We start from the raw sequence: 20,285 nt of genomic DNA, 5'->3' as shown, positions 1-20,285 counted from the left end.
CTTTATTATTTAAATAAATTAATTCTCAATTTCTATTTCCTATTCTATCATCATTTAATCATTTTAATCATTTCCTAAATATTAATTAAATATTTATTAATTAATTAATTCTAGTTAATTCCCCAGTTTAAATAATCTTTATTATTTAAATAAATTACTAATTATTCAATTTCTATCTCTAATCATCTAATCATTTACCCCTTTTCTAATTAAATTCTATTTCTAAAATAATTAAATAGTTTCTTTAACTTATTTAATTAACTAATTTATTCTTCCATTTCCAAATCCCCAAATTCTAATTTCATTTAATTTTTCATATTCTTCTAATTTCTTCCAAATTCAATTACATGTGCATGATTTCAAAAACCAAATTGAAAATCAAAGTTAAGTTCTAAATATATTCAAATGTTAAATTTAATTAATAAATTCAATTATTTGAATTCAAATCTCATGCAAAGATTAAATTAAAAATCTAAATCTAAATGCAAGCACATGCTAAATTAATTAATTCAATCAATTAATTAAATAAATCATTTCTCTCTTCAACTTCTATTTCCATCTTTCAATTAGCTTTTTCTAAATTAAGCTTTCTTTGTCATCCTCTTTATTTCCTCCAATCATTCTTTTTCTTCCTTCAGTCGGCTTTTTCTCAGTCAGTTAACTCAATTAATCTATTCAATCTATTGAGTTTCACTCCTACAATTAGCAGTTCAACTATCAATTTTCATGTGAGCTCATCAGAGTTCCACCTCTTGATCAATATGTTCCACCTTTCAATCAATCTTCTCCAATTTTCTATAAATTGAGCATTCAATCTCCATTTTCAACAATCACGAACTTTGAATCTTTGTGTAACTTGCAGGTTACCAGCACAATATCTAAGAGCCACCATACCACAGAGAGAAGAAGAGCAATGGAAGCAATATGCGATATTGGGATAGGGAGTTTTGATTTGATTTGATTATTTAATTCCTATTTGCTTGATTGTGTTATTTCATTGTCTTATTTGTTAGATTATTTGGTTAGATAGGGATTTGTGATTTCCCTTTTGCTTCTAATTGATTACTTGTTTTTAAGATGAATTTTACATGTATACAATAAGTTGATCCCCTCTTCCTTGTTTGAAATGGAAAAGAATGGATTGAATTATGTAGTGCAAAAGTGACAAAGAATTGATTATAACTTAAGATCGGAATATGGGATGAAGTTGTGCACCTAGATCTACCAGTAATATGTCGAGACGAAGTCGCTCTACAAATTTGCGGAAAAGTTGCCCAGACCGTGGCGGGAATATACACGGTCCTTCGAAAAATCCGCGAAATGAAAATGGTTTTTTCGTGTTTGCAAATGGAGCCCGAATATGAAAGTACAGCTATGCACCTGCAACCTACACACAAAATAGAGATGAAAATGGGTTGGGATTGGGGGTTTGCCTTTAGGTCAAACCCCAGTTTTGGAATTAACCAAGTAATGAAAGAAAGTACTTGCAAGTAGATGTAAATGAAAGATTGAATTGTAAATCACCTCAAGGGAGGTTGTGGTAGCAATGTTGATAGAAATGCTTATGTGGAATTGAATGTTGTAATCAATCTCCTCTTCAATGGTTGAATCTTTAACTTGAATGCAACACCTAGCCTTGAAGGGAGACTTGAGAATGCTCAATGCTGGAAAAGGATGCTTGAATGCTCTTGAATGCTCGATCACTTATGCAACTTCCACTTATCCAAACTTATTGAACTTATACAAATGAGAGGACAAATGCCCCTTAAATACATGTTAGTGGATTTGATTTTCGTCACAAGTTGACATCGAGGGGGAGTTTCTTTCCCAATGCACAACCAACAATGTAACCCTAGGAAGGGTCCTGCCCCAAATAAGGGCAGGGCCACGCCCCTGTTCTACCCCTTTCTCCAGGGCAGAGTGCGGACGGAGTGATGCAGAGGCCAAGGAAGAAGTTGTTTCCAAGGGAAGAGAAATCTTTGATCTCCAATCAGGCTAGAGGATTAGAACTCGCGTGCGTGAGGACCCTAATGAAGTCAAAAATTTCTAGGGTCGCAGTTTTATGACACTAAAACCTGATGATGATAATAAAGACCTTCTGCTTGTTTACCCAATTTTTGCTTATCTTTGCTTATGAAAATGAGAGGACTAGATCCCCTTTTATACTTGCCATGGAGGATTTAATTTTCCTCTCACCAAAGGTTGACATAGGGGAAATCAAATCCCAAATAGAAAATTAGGTCCAAGGGTCGAATGGTCCCATTTTGGGGCCAAGCAAAGAGGGAGGACATGGGCGCTACAAGGGCTGAAACAGGAGGAGATTTGGAAGAATAATGCAGAGAGGGGTCCTAATTTAGTAGGGAGATGCAATCGCTAGGGTGAGGACCTAAAACGCGGTCAAAATTGCAAGGGTTGCAATTTTATGACGTTATAGATTGATGTGTAGCATGTGGGTGATGTTATGTGAGTTGCATCTAAATCGTTGTGTGGTTTCATCAAATGATCATATATACTAAGAGAGAGTGTTCTAAAGGTTGTTAAATAAAAAGCAAGCCATGTATTCAATTTGAAGGTTTGTAATTCATGTTTTTTATATTCTTAGCTGGGTTGTTGTCTTACATGTTGAGTTGGTGCTCAAATCTTGGAGTAGGGGATGTTGAAAACTATTGGATGCTAAGAGGGGGATGAATTGACATAAAGTAAATTTTGATCAAATTAAATTGTTTGAGATACAACATCCTCTCAAACCATCGTGCAAAAAAGTTGTGAGATTTTGCCAAGATCTAGAGGCAATGGAAAGCACAAATAAGAGAGAACAAAATAGATAGATGATCAAAAGATCAATAGTTGTTACATACAATGAATATGGGCTTGCATATATAGGTAAGGCAATATGGATATGTGAGCACACAAACATGACATGTGGCTCAATAAGAAACAAGGGTAGGTAGGAAATAGGTGTGGTAGGTAGGAGAAATAATAAAATATTTCACATGAGGTAGATCACCCACGAAAGGTGGAAATTTTCCTATACACACTATCCCAATGTGGCACAAACACCCAAGTGTCTCATACCCAAACTACTATGAAATGCACGTACCTGAGTAAACTTAAGTATAGTGTAATAATATCCAAGATGAATAATTATTTACACCAACACCCCCCCTTAAGTGCAACTTAGGGGAATGCACTTAAGTCTACAATGCAACTAAGCAATACAAGATGGGTCTCGGATACTAGGCCATGTTAGGTACCCATGTACAAATACAAAAGCAAAGCAAACCAATGCAATAAAATCTCTCACAAAGTGGGGAAAGAGAGAAAAATCCAATGGGAAAAAACCCTCCCCCAAAAGAGAGATGAAATCTATACAAGAGAACTCTCATAGAAGAATGTGAGGAACAAAACCCCATGTGAGGAAAAATTCCCCCCCATATAAGAGAAGAAGAGAAGCTAGGAAGCCCTCCCCCAATGTAGAATTTGCATCAATGATAGAAGCTGGATGATGAATGAAGAAAATGCTCTACGAATGTCAAACAATATTCCTCCCCTTAGGAAGAAACAAAACCAAAGGTGGATCCATCAAGTCTCCCCAATCATGAAGGGAAGATGTAGGAAAAAAACTCACGATGAAAGGAATCTCTGAAAACTTCTCAAGTGTCCCCATGTCAATGTTGAAAGATACCCCCTCCAAAGGTGGTAAACTACTCCACACTGCTGAAAAAGGTACTCCAAGATCTAGTGGAGATGAATTTAGAACAAGTCCTAAAGACTCACATGTCTCCTCAAAGGATAAAGAGACCTCCTCCCACTATTGTAAATAAGTATCCACAATCATATCAACCTCAAAAGAATGATCATGTAGAGAATGAACAAGAGGGTCAGAGTGTTCCCTCGCAACAATCAAAGATGGATCATCTTCATCAAAGAGAAGATGAATATCATCAATGATGTCTCCCAAATCTGCAATGTAGGATTCCACAAACAAACCTGCAATGTTTGTCAAGTAATCATCCCAAGAATCTGAAGTTGGAAGACATGAAATATCTTGTTGCACTAAATCACAAGAAGGCAAAACTATCGCATTATCTGCATCATCAGTTGCAATAGGTGATGTGATATCAATAGGAGAAGATAAAACACAAGGCTCAAGAATGGGGTCACATCTGAGAATCCCCAAGTTCAAGTACCCAAAGTTCTCAAAATCTGAATCATCACAAGAAGTGTGATCATCATGTGTAGAATCATCATATGTGAAATCATCATCATCAACAAAATCTAAAAAATGAGTATAACCAAGATGCATGATCAACCACCCCATTCTCAATGATAGCTCTAGTCTCCAAGTCTCTAATGAAAACTGACTCAGGTGTGAACTCCATAATTCTCTTAGTTGTGCCATGTGTGATTTGATAGATGGAAAGGAGATTGTTTGTCAAATGGGGTACACACAACACATCATTGAAGGACTTATCCCCAATGGTAATAGATCCTTTCCCAGTCACATCCATGTATGTATGATTGTCCATCAAAATTTGCAATATAGTGCAAGGCTCAAATGTAGAGAACATGGACTCTGAAGATGCCATATGATGAGAAGCCCTTGAATCTAGAAGCCATCTCTCTGAATCATGACTTGTATTAGCACAAAGAGCTTTTCCTTTTCTTGTCCCAAAAGAGTGAGTCTTCCCACTTGTAGAAGCCATGAATGCTTGCCCTTTCCATTTTGAATGTGAGGAAGTGGAAGTTGATGAATCATCCTTCTTGTAGACATTAGGCAAATCAATGTTATGCTTTTTGAGGATATGTGTGAGCTCGTCAATCTTCTTAGAATGGCAACGATGCTCCTCATGACCAAACTTTTTATAATAGGCACAAGTAGGTCTCTCCCTCTTTGGTGAATTATCCCTCTTGGAAGAGGATGAATCTCCTTGTTGTGGAGAAGAGGGTGCTTTGTCCTTAGGCTTTGATTGCCATTTCTTCTTGTTGGAGTTGTCCTTTCCTTGATTTCCTTTGTTCCCTTGATTTGCCACTAATGATTGAGACTTAGAATTCTTAAGAATGCCCATTCTTATCAACTTAGTTTGTTCCATCATCAACAATTTGGTGAAAGCATCAAATGTAGGCACTATGTAGCTTGAACCCATTGTCATCCTATGGGTTTGGAAACTAGAAATAAATGTTGCATATTCTTGTGGAAGCTTGCCCATCAAGTTGAAGATCAATTGAGTGTCCTTATTATCAATGCCACAATCCTTGAGTTGTTCCCTCAACTCTTTTTCCTTAGTGACATAATCTTGTATAGTATCTAAGTTCTTGGGATCTAACATGGTGAGATCACTATCAATTTGATATCCCCTAATCTCATCAACTTGACCATACAAGTCTTGAAACTTTTTCCAAACATCCTTTATTAGAGTACATTTATCAATATAAAAAATGAGATCCTTTGATACATACTTTCTTAAGGTACCAATTGCCATGATATTTTTAGTGAGCCAATCCAAGTGACCAAAAGGATCAGCCTTAGGATCGGCGAGAGCAACAATAGTTTTATCAATATAATGAGTTAGTCCTTTTTCCATAAGTTTACTCCATGCATCAATTTTCCAAGTAGCATAATTATGAGGAGTTAAGAGAGGAAACTTAGGAGAACACATAACAGCAAAAAGGAAAAAACACAAGATAGAGAGAGGCACAATCACACAAGACACCCCCCCAAATTACTCAATCAAGAAACCCCCCCCCAACAAAAAAAAATAAAAAAATCATAATTTGGCACTTTATACTTAGTGCATGTACAATGGGCCACTTGCAAAATAAAGCAAGGTGGACTTCTGATGTCAACTTTACAACTTCTCAAAATGAGATATAAGAGACTTCAACAAATACTACTAGTGATCTAAACTGATATCCAAGCAAAATACAAGTACCAAATAGGCCAAAAAATGACCAAATACTAAAAGTGCAATTTCTACTCAAAATCACTGCAAACTAATGGGAGATTATGAAAGTAGACAAAACATTATCCACTTAAAAAAAAAAAACGGCACCTGAAAAGGAGTCCATATGAGCCCAAACAAAGCCTCCAAAGTTGTAAATATTAGGATTTCACGATTTTAGAAAAACTTGTATCCAAAAATCAGAAACCTCCTGCACCAATGTACAGATCACTAATTCTACCCCAAAACAAAAAAAAATTGCTCGAAAAAAGGAGTCTGGATGAGTGAGATATCACTATTTGAAAATTGTCTGCAAAATTATAATTTCTGGAAAATTTTCGTCGCAACTTCAAACTTCAAGTGCCTCTAGATTTGGCCTTCGAAGTCCGATTTAGATGAAACAAAAAGTAAAACTAACTTTGTTGGACCTCCTCAATCCAATGGTGAGCTCGGATTTGACCCATCAAGTTTCAATAATAACCTGCAATAGAAAGCTCCAAAAAACACAACCCCAAATAGCATCAAATTTCTCTCAATTGGCAAACCAATGACACTCTAATGGCTCTAATACCATGTGATATTTTGCCAAGATCTAGAGGAAATAGAAAGCACAAATAAGAGAGAACAAAATAGATAGATTATCAAAAGATCAATAGTTGTTACATACAATGAATATGAGCCTGCATATATAGGCAAGGTAATATGGATATGTGAGAACACAAACATGACATGTGGCTCAATAAGAAACAAGGGTAGGTAAAAAATAGGTGTGGTAGGTAGGAGAAACAATAAAATATTCCACATGAGGTGGATCACCCACCGAAGGTGGAATTATCACTCCATAATAAGTGGATATGATAAAGTAGTAACAAGATCACACCATAAAAGGTGGAAATTTTCCTACACACACTATCTCAATGTGGCACAAATACCCAAGTGTCTCATACCCAAACTACTATGAAATGCATGTACCTAAGTAAACTTAAGTATAGTGTAATAATATCCAAGATGGATAATTATTTACACCAAAAAAATTAAATAGTAGAAATAGTAAATGCATCCACACAAGAAAACCAAGATTTAATGTGGAAAACCAAAATTGGGAAAAACCACGGTGAGAATCAAACTCACAATATGTATTCTTATTACAATGTTTAGGGCTACTAGCCAAAGAGCTAACTGCTTCGAACTTGTAGACTAAGGTGCACAACCTTAGGTAAGATATAATACAAAGACTTGCATAATTGAAGATTGCTTCTTCAAAGCAATATACAAAAAACTATTGCAAGGTGTGCGCCCTTGGTCTCCTTGTGTTGTGCAGTGCAGCGTTTGGGTTTGTAACATGGCTTAACCACCTCCTATGGATTCTATAAGTCTAGTGGTTGTATCGGGCATTAATAGGTCAATCTTTTGGTGCAACAACAACTGCACTTGTAACAAGTGGTATCAGAGCTTGGTCATAAATTCAAACCCCTCACTTGCGTTGGGGAGGATTGTTGCAAGGTGTGCGCCCTTGGTCTCCTTGTGTTGTGCAGTGCAACACTCAGGTTTGTGACATGGATTAACCACCTCCTATGGATTCTATAAGTCTAATGGTTGTATCGGGCATTAACAGGTCGATCTTTTGGTGCAACGACAATCGTACTTGTAACAACAACAATCCAAATACAATATGAGAAATAGTTTGAACTATATTAAGAAAAAGAATCTATCAAAATGCAGATAATAGTTTGTTATTAAGCACTCATCTAACTGACTAGAAGCAATTCTGGATCTTTGTTCTGCCTTAACTTTGTATCATATTTGCATCACTTATTTTTCAAATTCAACACCATATCACACACACATTTACCCAATAATTCTAACTTATTTATACCATATGGATCAATAGCATTCTTCATAAGGTTGGCCTGGTGAAGTTGTAACATGTATTTTGCCATTGGCCTCAAAACAATTGATTCCAACAATGCAAAATGCACAAAAACGTGTAGAGACCTTCACATTATTGACTTCATCATCCAAAAAGAGTTCTAACTATTTCACATGCAACCGCATAGACAAAAACATCTTCAAGGGATAGATCGTCACATCCTTAATCCAGACCAAAATTAAGATAAGCAAATCTTCACAACAAAAATTAGGAACATGATCCAATAATATGTATCATTGTTTTGCATAAAAGCAAGATGAGGAATGCAATGCATTCCGCTGCATCAACCTGAACCTATAGAACCTCTGTATTTAACCATTTGAATATATCATTGATACTAACCGAACCAAAAATAGTCTTCACATATTTCGGAAACACATCATGATAACCTTATTTAACCTTCTAAAAAACCTTTAGATAGGTTATGATCATCTGGATAATATCTAGCACATATATACATAAATTATGCTTAATCGGACTAGATACTGAATACAATCGGATTGCTTCCAGACTTAAGAGTTGACATTAATGACATGTTGAAGGCATATTTACAATAATCTCCCCCTTTGTCATTGATGGCAGTATAGTGCCAATAAAAATCTAAAACTTCTCCAAAAAGATAACACAAACCCAAAACCTCTTCCCCTTTGACATCAAAGACTAAGTGTGCAATATACAATGAAATTTCTCCCCCTGTGAACAATATTCCATCAATAGATATATCCAACAAAACATGTACACAACAAAGAAAGAAAATTGTACCACTAATGTTCACAATTTTTGCAAGGTAGGAGATATAATAGTTTTGTTAACAATTCTTAATGCTCACCAAAGAGAACTCCAATCAACCTCAACAAATACTAAAACCTTAATCTAACTTTCTATTTTCGGGATAAATTGTTCTGCAATCTTAGAACTTGCTAGAACCAAAATAAATGCACACAAGTTTTGCAAGTCTTTCAAAAATTTCACCATGCTAGTGAGATGCATATCCATGATATCTCGCAACCTATAGAAATATTTCTTCATGTTTTCTCTCTGGCTTACTAATTCATTCAATTGTTGTATAGATTCTCAATTACCATTCTTCCATCATAGTCCTCATCATTCTTTAGATCAATGGCTTTGGATGAGTTCAATATTTTAGCCTCAATTGCTTCAATTTTCTTTTGAATTTGATTAGTGGACTTGGAGAATGTACGACAAAACCTATAGACTTGAATCACATTGTCCACACTCTGCTCAAGCTTTGCAGAGTAGTCCTTTGGACAATTGTGTGTTTCTGCACACTTGTTCTTTAACCACAACAAACAATTACCTATCAACTTATTTTCTAAAGCATTTGAAATCTCTATCTCAAGGATTGAAGCCTATTATTTTAGTTTCTCAAATAGCACTCTCAATTGATATTCATTACTAAAGGAGTCATCAATTTGCACACTCGAAAGTTTCTCATGGAGAAACTTCAACATATCTTCAACTAGATCTCTAGACACATAGTTCTTCTTTATTTCTTCCAAATGTAAGACATTACTTAACTCAAGCATTTTCTAGGGAGTCAATTTAGCCAAATCCAATTTCCCTCAAGTAATAGGTACCTATAGCACCTCAGATGAAATTTCTTGTTCGATAACCATCATTAATTTTGTTGTCTCAAGCACATTAGGAGGTTCCTTTATAAATGTTCTTTCTATCTCTTTTCCTCTTTCTTTTTCAACCTGAACATCTTTTGGACCTATCTCATCCTTCTTCTTTTCTTCATCTATAATAGACTTATCTGGTTCATTCTATAATATGCCTATCTCAACATTCTCTTCCACACTTATATCCTTATAGGTGTTTTCTAGAGTTTCCAAAACTTCATTTATAACTTGATCACATGGATCTTCAAGAGCATTCTTTGGAATATTGTCACTTGCATTATGTTGTTTAGCTTCAACAATCGGTTCTTCTACAATAGTAAAAACTTGTTCCAAATGAACTTCACTATCCAGAATTACTTTCAATTTACCTTTAACAATGTTTTATTTTTCTTTCTTTCTCCAACACAGGAGCACTTCCACTGGTCTCACTAATATTCAATTTTTTTATCACCTTCTCACAACCTCCAAAGTAACTTCAACTGCAATATCATCAATTTGTCTAATAATTTGTTTGATATCCTCTAGGTCTCCACACATTAATAGATTCACTCTCTCCTTTTTTCATAATCTTACATTAAGAGTCAACTAAATTTTTCTTCTGACATCTTCAAACAATGGACTACAAACTTTATCAATGGTAGCAATCTAGATATCATTTTCTTTTTGCGTAGCTTTTCTTCTCTTCTTTGGAAATGCTTCATACAAACTGTTAGGAACAAAATTTTGGATGTCATAAAGATTTTGATAACAAATAATAAAAATTCTAACCTTAACATTCTCAATTACTTCTTTATCAATTAGTTGAGCCTCATGATAAATATCCATAGCATATTTTACAAATTTATTCTCATACATCAAATTAACAAGACTATCCACATCAAAGGATGATTCTACCTTTTGTTCCTTCTCCTTTCCACCTTTATTCTAATTTGTCTTCTTATGTGCTCTTCTTCTATTCAACAGAGGACTAGCCTCTTTTATTCTTAGCAAGAGGAGCAACATCTTCTTCTTCTTCTTCTTCTTTAATATCCTCCATCTTAGTTCTTTTAGCCCTTGGGCTAATGACATATTTCTCTTTCTATGTTTCTTCATCACTACTACTACCAACTGTAGACACTTAAAAATAATTATTTTAATTATTTTTAAATTCCTGACATAATTAATTTATTAATTATGCCAATTTTTAATTCTCCTAAATATTAATCAATTATAATTAACATTGTCACTATAGTCTGTGATTGATTTATTTAATAAATTGTAATGCCCCTACCCTAGTCGGCCTTGTAAAACCCGTTTGACCTTGGTTGACTTCCTATGTGGCATTCTTGAATGGTGGATTTATCATTATGTAATATTGTAGATTAGACTATATGAATATTGTGCGTACCTATTATTGTGTTTTTGCATCGATTCTTGTGTAAATGTAATTGTTCCCCAATTCTTGTTATAAATCTCGAGCTAACGCCTTCATTGAATATATATATATATATATATGTATATATGTATATATGTATATATATATATATATATGTATATATGTATATATATGTATATATATATAGATATACATATATATACATATATACATATGTATACATATATATATATATATACACACATATGTATACATATGTATATATGTATATATATGTGTATATATATATGTATATATATATACATATATATATATATACATATATACATATATACATATGTGTATATATATACATATGTGTACATATGTGTATATATATGTATATATATATATATATATATATATATATATATATATGTATGCTTGCGTGACTCATGGGTGCAGGAGATTGCAGGTACTATACCACCTAGGTGCGAGGTTCATCTCCTTCAGGATTTGCAGGGTTGAGTATACCTCCTTCATCCTTAGAATTCGGATTAGGTGGTCATAAAACTCTCGTCTTGCCTTAGTCATGATCAGGTGAGCATCGTGTGTGGTCCGTTGGGTTTCTTTTTCGTTTGAGTTGCGTGTCATGTGATTGGTGGACTTTCTTGGGTTGTGTGCCTTACATGTGGTAGATGGAGTATTTTATCCTAAGTATTTAATTCAATTTAATGTGTTGATTTACGTAATAGTAATTGAGAAATTAAAATAGATAGGATTCTTTTATATGATTAATCGTTAATTTAAGAGATCGCCTTAATTATATTTGTAGCAAGCTTAAGTATTTAATTTGAATTAATGTGTTGATTTATGCATTATTAGTTGAGAAATAAAAATAAATAGGTTACTTTCATTAGATTAGTCATTTATCAAAAAAAGCGCTTTATTTATGTTTGTAGCGAGTTTAGTCTAATAGTTAATTTTAAATAACAAATTTAATTAGTTTATGCGTTTTTTAAAAAAAAGGAGATTTAAAGTCATTTGGAAATAGAAATAATTTAACCACTTTTGCATTTTGGAAATGAAAGGGTAAATTTTATTATTTAAAGAAAATCATTTTTAATTTGTAAAGTTTGATATAGTGTAAAAGATTGATTTTGGAAATTAATTTAATTTAAATACTTTACCCTTGTCAATAGTTCGAAATATAAATGTTGGCTTAATTAATATTGAGAAATTAAAACTAAGATTAAATAAGAGAGAAGTATATTAATTAGAAAATCAAGTTAAATTAATTTAATAGTTGAAAAGAATTATTATTTCTTTTTATTTTAAAAAGGGCTTAAATTTTGAAATTAGAAATTAGGTCAAAATTGGTTCCCATTTAACCTAGGTTGAAAAATATTTTTGGGGGTTGTTGAATTTTTGGAAAAGAAAAATATTGGGAGAAGATTTGGGGATTTTTGGCAAGGATGGATTTCTACAGCTGCAGGTTGGGGGGCTCTTCTTCGAATCTTACTAGGAATGCTAAAGAGGTAGGATTCTGGGTTTCTCTTTTGTTCTTTGCTAAATTAAAAAAAAATGGTATTTGGTTTTCTTCATGAAATGCTGTTTTTAAAAAAAATATCCATGAATACTCTTAGATTCAAGTTCAGTTTTGAGAATATTGTCATTTTGGGGCAAGATTGTTAAAAAGAGTAGATAAATGAGATTAAATCCATTTGGGTATTTGAGTTTTATGATCTAGTTGAGAATATTTTCCATTTCATTGCTTTGAACATTCTGGAAAAAAAAAATACAGTTCACTATATGTTGATTTTCTTTTTATTATTTCTCGTTTTAGGAATCATTGATTTGATTTTAAAGAAAAAAAGAAGGAATAAATGTTTGGGTTTTAGAGGGATTTGATTCATTTTCTGTTTTAACCCAAAAAGTTAATGTTTGGGTTTTAGAGGGATTTGATTCATTTTTTGTTTTAACCCAGAAAATTTTCTGAGATTTCAATATGAAAAAAAAAAAAAAACCCCAGAAAATGACTGGGAAAATTTCTAACTACATATTTGGGGCAGATTTGTTTATTGGTCCTTTATTGTTTATTTAAAAAAATAATAATAATAAAATAAATTTTATGAAAACCCCCACATGGCTAGGAGGTATTGGGCTACCAAGGGTAGCAACTGCTACTAGTTGGTAGCAACGCTACCATTGGTAGTGAACTGCTACCAATGGTAGCGTGGGCTACCAAGGGGGCCCACGTGGGGTCCACGTGGGTACCCCCAATTTAATATTTTTTTTATATTTTATATTTATTTATTGTTTTAAAAAAAAAAACAATAAACTAATGATATGATAGTAAATTAAAAACAAATTTAAATGGAGTTTTAATTATTTAAATTTAGTTTTTTTTATTTTATATTATTTAATTTGGGTATTAAATAATATTTGGGTTTTAGATAATTGATATTTAGATAACCCATATAGTAATATATGTTATTAATCATATATTGATTTTTGCTAAACTCTGATTAATATCATTAATATTTATTAATTATGGATAATTGTGGATGTTAAATAGATGTTATTTTAGATAATCCATATATTAATATATATTATTAATTATATGTGGCTTCTTGGTCCCTTTGTAACGAATACTGTCAGTGAATTAACCATTAGTGCTCAGACGTTAATTTTATTTGGTTAGATATAAATTGAGATACATGTATACTTGCTTTATATATACGCAAGAGATTTATAAATCATTGGGGAGCAATTTCTTTTCATTTCAAAGATTCCTTTTAAACTATATTTTCTTTTGAATAGGGTATAATTGTGTTGCAAGAGAGGGGTACTAGTGTATAGTTCTAAACCAATATGTCAATGATGTTTATCTAAGGATTAAATAACATATCTAGATGAGTGATGCTTACATTTATGTGAAGTTGGTTGGAAAACTTGTAGAGATGTATTTACTGACCAAAGTGGTCATTTGTATTTTGGTTGTGTTCGCCTAAAAGGCAGAAATGTATATGACATGTAACTTATGTAACCTTAAACTAATTTTATTGCCAGAAGGGTCTTGTAGTTGAGCAGACCTGGAGATGTAGCCCTTTAGGGGTGAACTCCGAGATCATATCTGTGTTATGTGTTGCTTTTGTCTCTCTTGTTTCATTCTTAGTGTTAGCATGTATGGTTGCATTTAGTAAGTGTATAATGGGGAATTTAATGGAGTTATTCTTGAATGCATGAATAAAGTCCTCTTGTTAAATGTAGCAATTAAGGTCATAAAGATTGTTAATATGATTATGGGAAGTATTTTGTTAGAGTTAATGAAAAGAAATAAGCATGGAAAGAAACTCACTAGGTTACAACTATTGGATTTTCTTGTCATAAAGCTTGTAAATTGAATGTAATGAATGGATAACAAGTATTGGATTAACTGTCATAATATCTAAAATGAAAATCTAATGGAAGAACCTCATTTTGTTATTTACCTTTTTATCTTAATAAATGAACATCGTCATATTTGTGTTATTTCACTAATTTGGATGAATTCATTTAGTAAATTTTTATTTTTAACATAATTAAAAGAACTTCATCATATTAGCTATAATTGATCTAAAGGGGGAGATCTCATTTAGTTTGTTATATCTTAATCTTAGTAAATGTATTTATTCATATTAACATTATTTTAACTAAAAGAGTGGACTCATCAAGTTAGTTATATTTTAACCCTTATGGACGATCTTCATTAGGTTACTTACACTTTTAATCCTTAATGAATGAATTGCATCATAGTAGTTATATTTTAATTAAAGGGATGAACCCATGTAGCTATATTACTTTTTCACCTTAATGAATGAACTTCATCTCTTAGCATTATTTTAACTTCAATGAAGGAACTCTTTGGCTATTTACATTTTATCCTCTTTAAATGAACTACGATTTAATAGTTGGTTATGTTTAAACGCAAATGAAGGAATCCCCCTCATTATGTTAATTACATATTTAATTCTTAATGAATGAATTTCATCTATTAGCCATACTTTTAACTATAAAGGATGATTTCATTTGTGGTTGGCTACTTTTAAACCCAAATGAATGAACTTCGTTATATTAGTCGCATTTTATCTAAAATGGATGGACTCGCCAAGATTACCATACCTAAACCTTAATGGGTGAATTCTTAAGTTAACTACGTTTTAACTTCATTGGGTAAAATCCCTCTTGTTAGCCACTTCTGCAACCGTAATAGATGAACGCTTCATAATCTCTGTAATGTTAATTCACTGAACAAATTATATCCATGTTCCAAGTAATAACATGTAATCAAGATATCTAGTTTAATTGGATCTAATGTCGTGAGTTGAATTAGGTGTTAAGTTATGTAATCACGCTGGGGAAACTCCTTAGGTTCGTTTAGTCTTCCACTGTGTTATCTATGCGTTAGATAACTCCAATGTATCTTAATGTTGTGACTTAATATTAACACTCTTATTATTATTATAAAAAAAATAATTTACACTCCATTTGAGTGTTTAAGCTTTAACCCTTCGGGGTTTCCTTGTGGGGCATTACATAAATCAATCCCCTTTTATTCTTCTAAAAATCCTCAATATTAAATCTTCTCAAATTCCTCCTCTTAAACAATTAATTTCAATTAATTACTTAACCTAAGTAATTCCTACAAATCACCTTTTCCTAATCCATCATTAACCTAATAAATTCATCTAGAAACTCCCTAAGCTCACTTAGCATTATTCTTCTAATTTTTAATTCCCTCCACTCATTCTCTCTCCTAGTCAAATCCTCCTACAAATCTTATCTACCATAATCCCACCTAATCCCTCCTCTAATCCCTCTCCTAATGATTTGCTAGTGGCTAATCATCATGATTATCCACAAAGTCAACTCCTTGTCCCTTCCATCCAACCACTCTCCTTAAATACCCTTTTCCTAGGTGAACATTCCTCTAGGCATCTCATATTCCAAGGAACTTTTAAATTCCTCCTTATTCCTCCAATCCCCATGAGCATCCCTTTTGAAGAATTTTTAATTCTTCCTTTCCATTCTTTAAGAAATGTCCCATCCCTTTCTCTTCTCAAGGCACATTGGGAAGTCTTCCCAATGTACCTTGAGGAGTGTGGAGAGAAGAAATGCCTTTAAGACATATCTCTTGGTCTCCACACCTCCTCTTGGGCCTTGTGTGGGCTCACAAGGAATACTAACCCTCCATCTTGGGTCAATCCTAGCGCTTCATTTCTCCTCCTCTCTCCCTATAAATTGAGGACTCCATCCCCTTACATTTCATCTCCAATTTTAGCAACTTCATTCTGTTAGTTTGTGCCTAGGAAATCATCTTTGCACCCTCATCATGCCAAATTTATTCTTCATCCATACTTAGCCATATTATCCATCTCATCCTTCAAATCCATCACATCCATTTGTGCACAATGTTGAAGAGCCAACCACATCAAACAATCTAGGAGCAAATCGACATCACGTTGGAGGCATTTGGGCACACTTTGACTTCATCCAAGCTCCATCCGAGGGAGAAGGTAAAGGTCTTGCAAGGTAAAAAGTATTTGTCTTCATATTTTCTATGTGATTTGATTTATGCTTCATGTTCTTATGTTTTTAGTGTTTGATTTGTATGCTAACCATCCAAATCTATCTTGCTTGCTTTTCCCCGTCTTCATTCTAGCATGCCCGGTGGGACCCACGTCTCTAAAAACTAATGTTTTTTGAGTTTTTGTGAGTTTGCAAGTCACAAGTATCGGAACAGTGTGAGAGACTACAAATCAATGCAAGTGATTCAAGTTCGGTGTGACAGACATACCTCTTCGACATGTGTGCAGGCGCATCAGTGCGAGAGAAATCACATAAATGCGATCGATCTCAAAATTAAAAAATTATCCCTCTTTCTATTTTGTTTAAAAAAATTTACTCTTAGTTTGTCTGTTCGACGCATGTGCAGGCGCGTCAGCGCAGGCGAATACATTTTAGCACGAGAGAAAATTAACCAATGCGACTATTTTCAAAAATTCCCGCCCTTAGCAAAAATTTTGTTTTTGAAATTTGAATTTTAAAATTTAAACTGCTAACCCTTTTTCTTTGTTTTCAGGATTTCAACGCAAGCGCAGGCGTTTCAACGTGGGCTCAGGCATTTCAGCATGGGTGTAGGTGTTTCAGCGTGATCAATCTAGACCAGTGTGAGAGATAGGTATAAAATCACAATTTTGTCTACTTTAATTTCTTTTTTCTTATTATTTTTTTGTTTCTGTCATCTACAATGAGTATGCAGATGTTTTGGCGCCTATGCAGGCGCTTCAGCGCGACTGACTGCATTTCAGCACGTGTGCTGTATGTGCAGGCCAGTGACTACTGATTTTCTTTTTTTGAGTGTTGCAGCTTTTTCTCGATCGTCCAAGACCCAAGAAACGCAAAAAAACTAATAATCCAAACTATTTTGCAGGTTGCCTAGGAGTTCCAACCAAATATTGTGTCTTTTTTTTAACTAGGCGCCTAGATTTAATTAAAGGATAAATGAACCATTTTCTTGTGTATTTTGTGAAAAGCGTAAAGGTAAGAGAGTATGTTCTCATCTAGCTAGATGATTAGAAATCCAGACCCTCCAAGTTTTTCATGTTTGTTGTATGCTTACCTTTAGCGGGCCTGCCCTCCCAACTTTCTCTTTGAGAAGGTAAGAGGGGAATGACCCAAGTGAGGACACCCGAACCTGGGGTTCCCAACTCACTATTATAAATAGGCCATTGATGATGAAAGGGTCAATGGTTGGGGCTACATGAGAGTTCACTCTCACATTGGGTGCTTAGTAGGATCCTAGAGATCTCAATCATGCTTGTGTGACTACTAAGTTCTTGGTGCTTCGTTGGGCTATAGGCCTCAATTGCACTTGCACAACTATGAAGGGTAGCTCCTAAAGGGAAGACATATTAAATACCTTGTTCATAGTGGCCAAAAACCTTCTATTCATTGGTGCAGGAGGTCGGACCTTCAAAGCCACCCATATTTTTATGACCCTTAGTAGAGACACGAAGTTCGCCATGAGGAGTTTTCATGGGAATTGATGCTTGGCTGCCTGGGAGAAGTGAGTGTCGTGGAGGAGAGCCAGTGGGGTCAAGCATCTAAGAGTCCGCTTTGGGTAAGCGTAGCCGGGAAACTGATTGGGATCCAATGACTATTGTCCTTGCCAACCTTAATAATGTTGTACATGAGCATGAGTGTCTTTGAGCTAAAATTCATTTGATCATTTTGTTTGCTTTGCTTGATACTTGCTTGCCAAGAGTAGACTAAAAACACATCATTATCCTCAAACACTTTGCAAAAACATTTTTCTAAAAGCAAACAATCATCCAAGTCACTATCCACGCATAGTCCAAATTGCATCAAAACTCTGTCCATTTCATGTTTCATAAACCTAAGTTGTATAAGCATCCTAAGAAGTCAATCCATCAACCTATCAAGAAAAAGAAGCTCACACAAGCATAACTCATTAGACATCATAAATTTTGGTATACAAACCATATACTCTTACTTAAACATAGGACATTCTTGCATCATTACCACGATTATGTCCATGGTCATAGCAATGAGTTTGATGATAGTGATGAACTGAGAGTCTGTGCCCTCCATCAAGGTTTAGGTTTGTCTTTCAACACCAACTATCGTCAAAATCGGGTGGTCGTGTCCCTTCATACAACTTGCCATCCGAACCAATCATCTATTGAGTCATGTTCATGCCAAGGATAGCCTAGTCACCAAATTTCTTCTAATCATCACTATCATACCTCTTCAATCAATCATCCTCAATATTTTCCTAAGGACTTAGCACATCAATCAATCATGAAATCAATCACCTTCAATTATCAAATCAATTCTCAAAATCCAAATCAAATCATCCTTTAATCCAATTTAACCTCACATTAAGGTTACATGCCTTGTGAAGTTTCATTTAGACCTCATCCTTAATCACTTGGCTTTTGTGCTTGAAGAAGAATCCTCTCCAAGTGCCTTTTCCTTATCCTTTGAGTCAATCATGACTCTTAACTTATGCCTTTTCTTTGCTTAGGGTCATTAGTCAACCCTTAGTGGAAGAAAGGATTTTTAATCATCATTCCAAGGTCTAAATTCTACCCAACTTGGTCATTACCTCGCTTATGGTTTCATCTACCACCTAAGATACTCACCCAAGGACTAAGATGTCAATCCTAATCAAATTTGAGTTGTAATCCAAGGACCCTACCAATCAAAAAAATCCCTTTTCATCAAAGACAAATCCAAAAATCCAAAAGTCTCGCTAAGTCCTCTCATCAAAGATTTCCTCCTCCAATATTTTCTAAGGTTATTCTTGTATGGTCACAACTCGATCTCAAAATAAAAAGATGGTCGAACAACAATATGGTATGCCAGACATTAGTTTCCTATATAAAGATCCTACACAAGACCCTACACAAAGTGTTCAACCTAGCAATCAAAATCAAATGCAAAATCCTAATATGGTTAACCAAGATGACCTCTCTCCGGAAGTGCAAACTTTCCTAGCAGACTCTTATAACCAAGAGATGATTGAGAAATTTATCTAGCACAATCCTACTATGCTTCTAAAGACCCTCCTTGAAAATGGAGCTCAACTCCCACCTGATTTTGATAAATCCACCCTTGGTCAACAACCACAAGGAGACCTCGCTCCCATGCAAAATGTTGCACCTATTATTCAAACTCAATCAATAACACCCATGACACCTCCCCCCGTGGTCTCCATTCCATCTTCTGCCTCCTTACCATCTATACCACTATCAAATCCAATCTCATCTATTCTCCAACATGCCTCTATACGATCTTCTTCTACTCAACCATACATTTCTATTCCACAAACTTCACTTCCTGTCAACAATGTCGCTAACCTCATTCGGGCCGCACTTAATCCTGTCACAACAGTTTGTGGGCTGCAACCAACTATTACTCAAGTCCCTGCGACATCAGTCATCACATCTCACATTCATGCTTCCTCATCATATCAATACATTAGTGGTGGTGCACCTTCCATGACTCATCCAATTCTAGGGGCAAATACAATTCATCATTTCCAAAATCCACAACAAGACCTCATTAAAGAAATTCAAGACATGAAAAACATCATCAAGGACATGAAAGAAGGGACTAAGAAGAGGAAACCTTACTCATTTGATGAATTTTTTCCTTGTCCTTATGACCCATCCATATCAGTTGCACCCTACCCCCCAAGGTTTGAGATCCCTAAATTCACCAAGTATGAAGGCAAAGGGGACCCCCGCTACCATGTCTAGGAATTTCACATCCTATGCCAAGAAGTCTCCTATAGTGACCTATACCTTCGAAGGCTCTTTCCCAAGAGTCTCACAGGAGATGCCCTG

Source organism: Cryptomeria japonica, chromosome 1 (assembly GCF_030272615.1).
Source record: "Cryptomeria japonica chromosome 1, Sugi_1.0, whole genome shotgun sequence".
NCBI lineage: Eukaryota > Viridiplantae > Streptophyta > Pinopsida > Cupressales > Cupressaceae > Cryptomeria > Cryptomeria japonica.
This window is presented reverse-complemented; position numbering follows the sequence as displayed.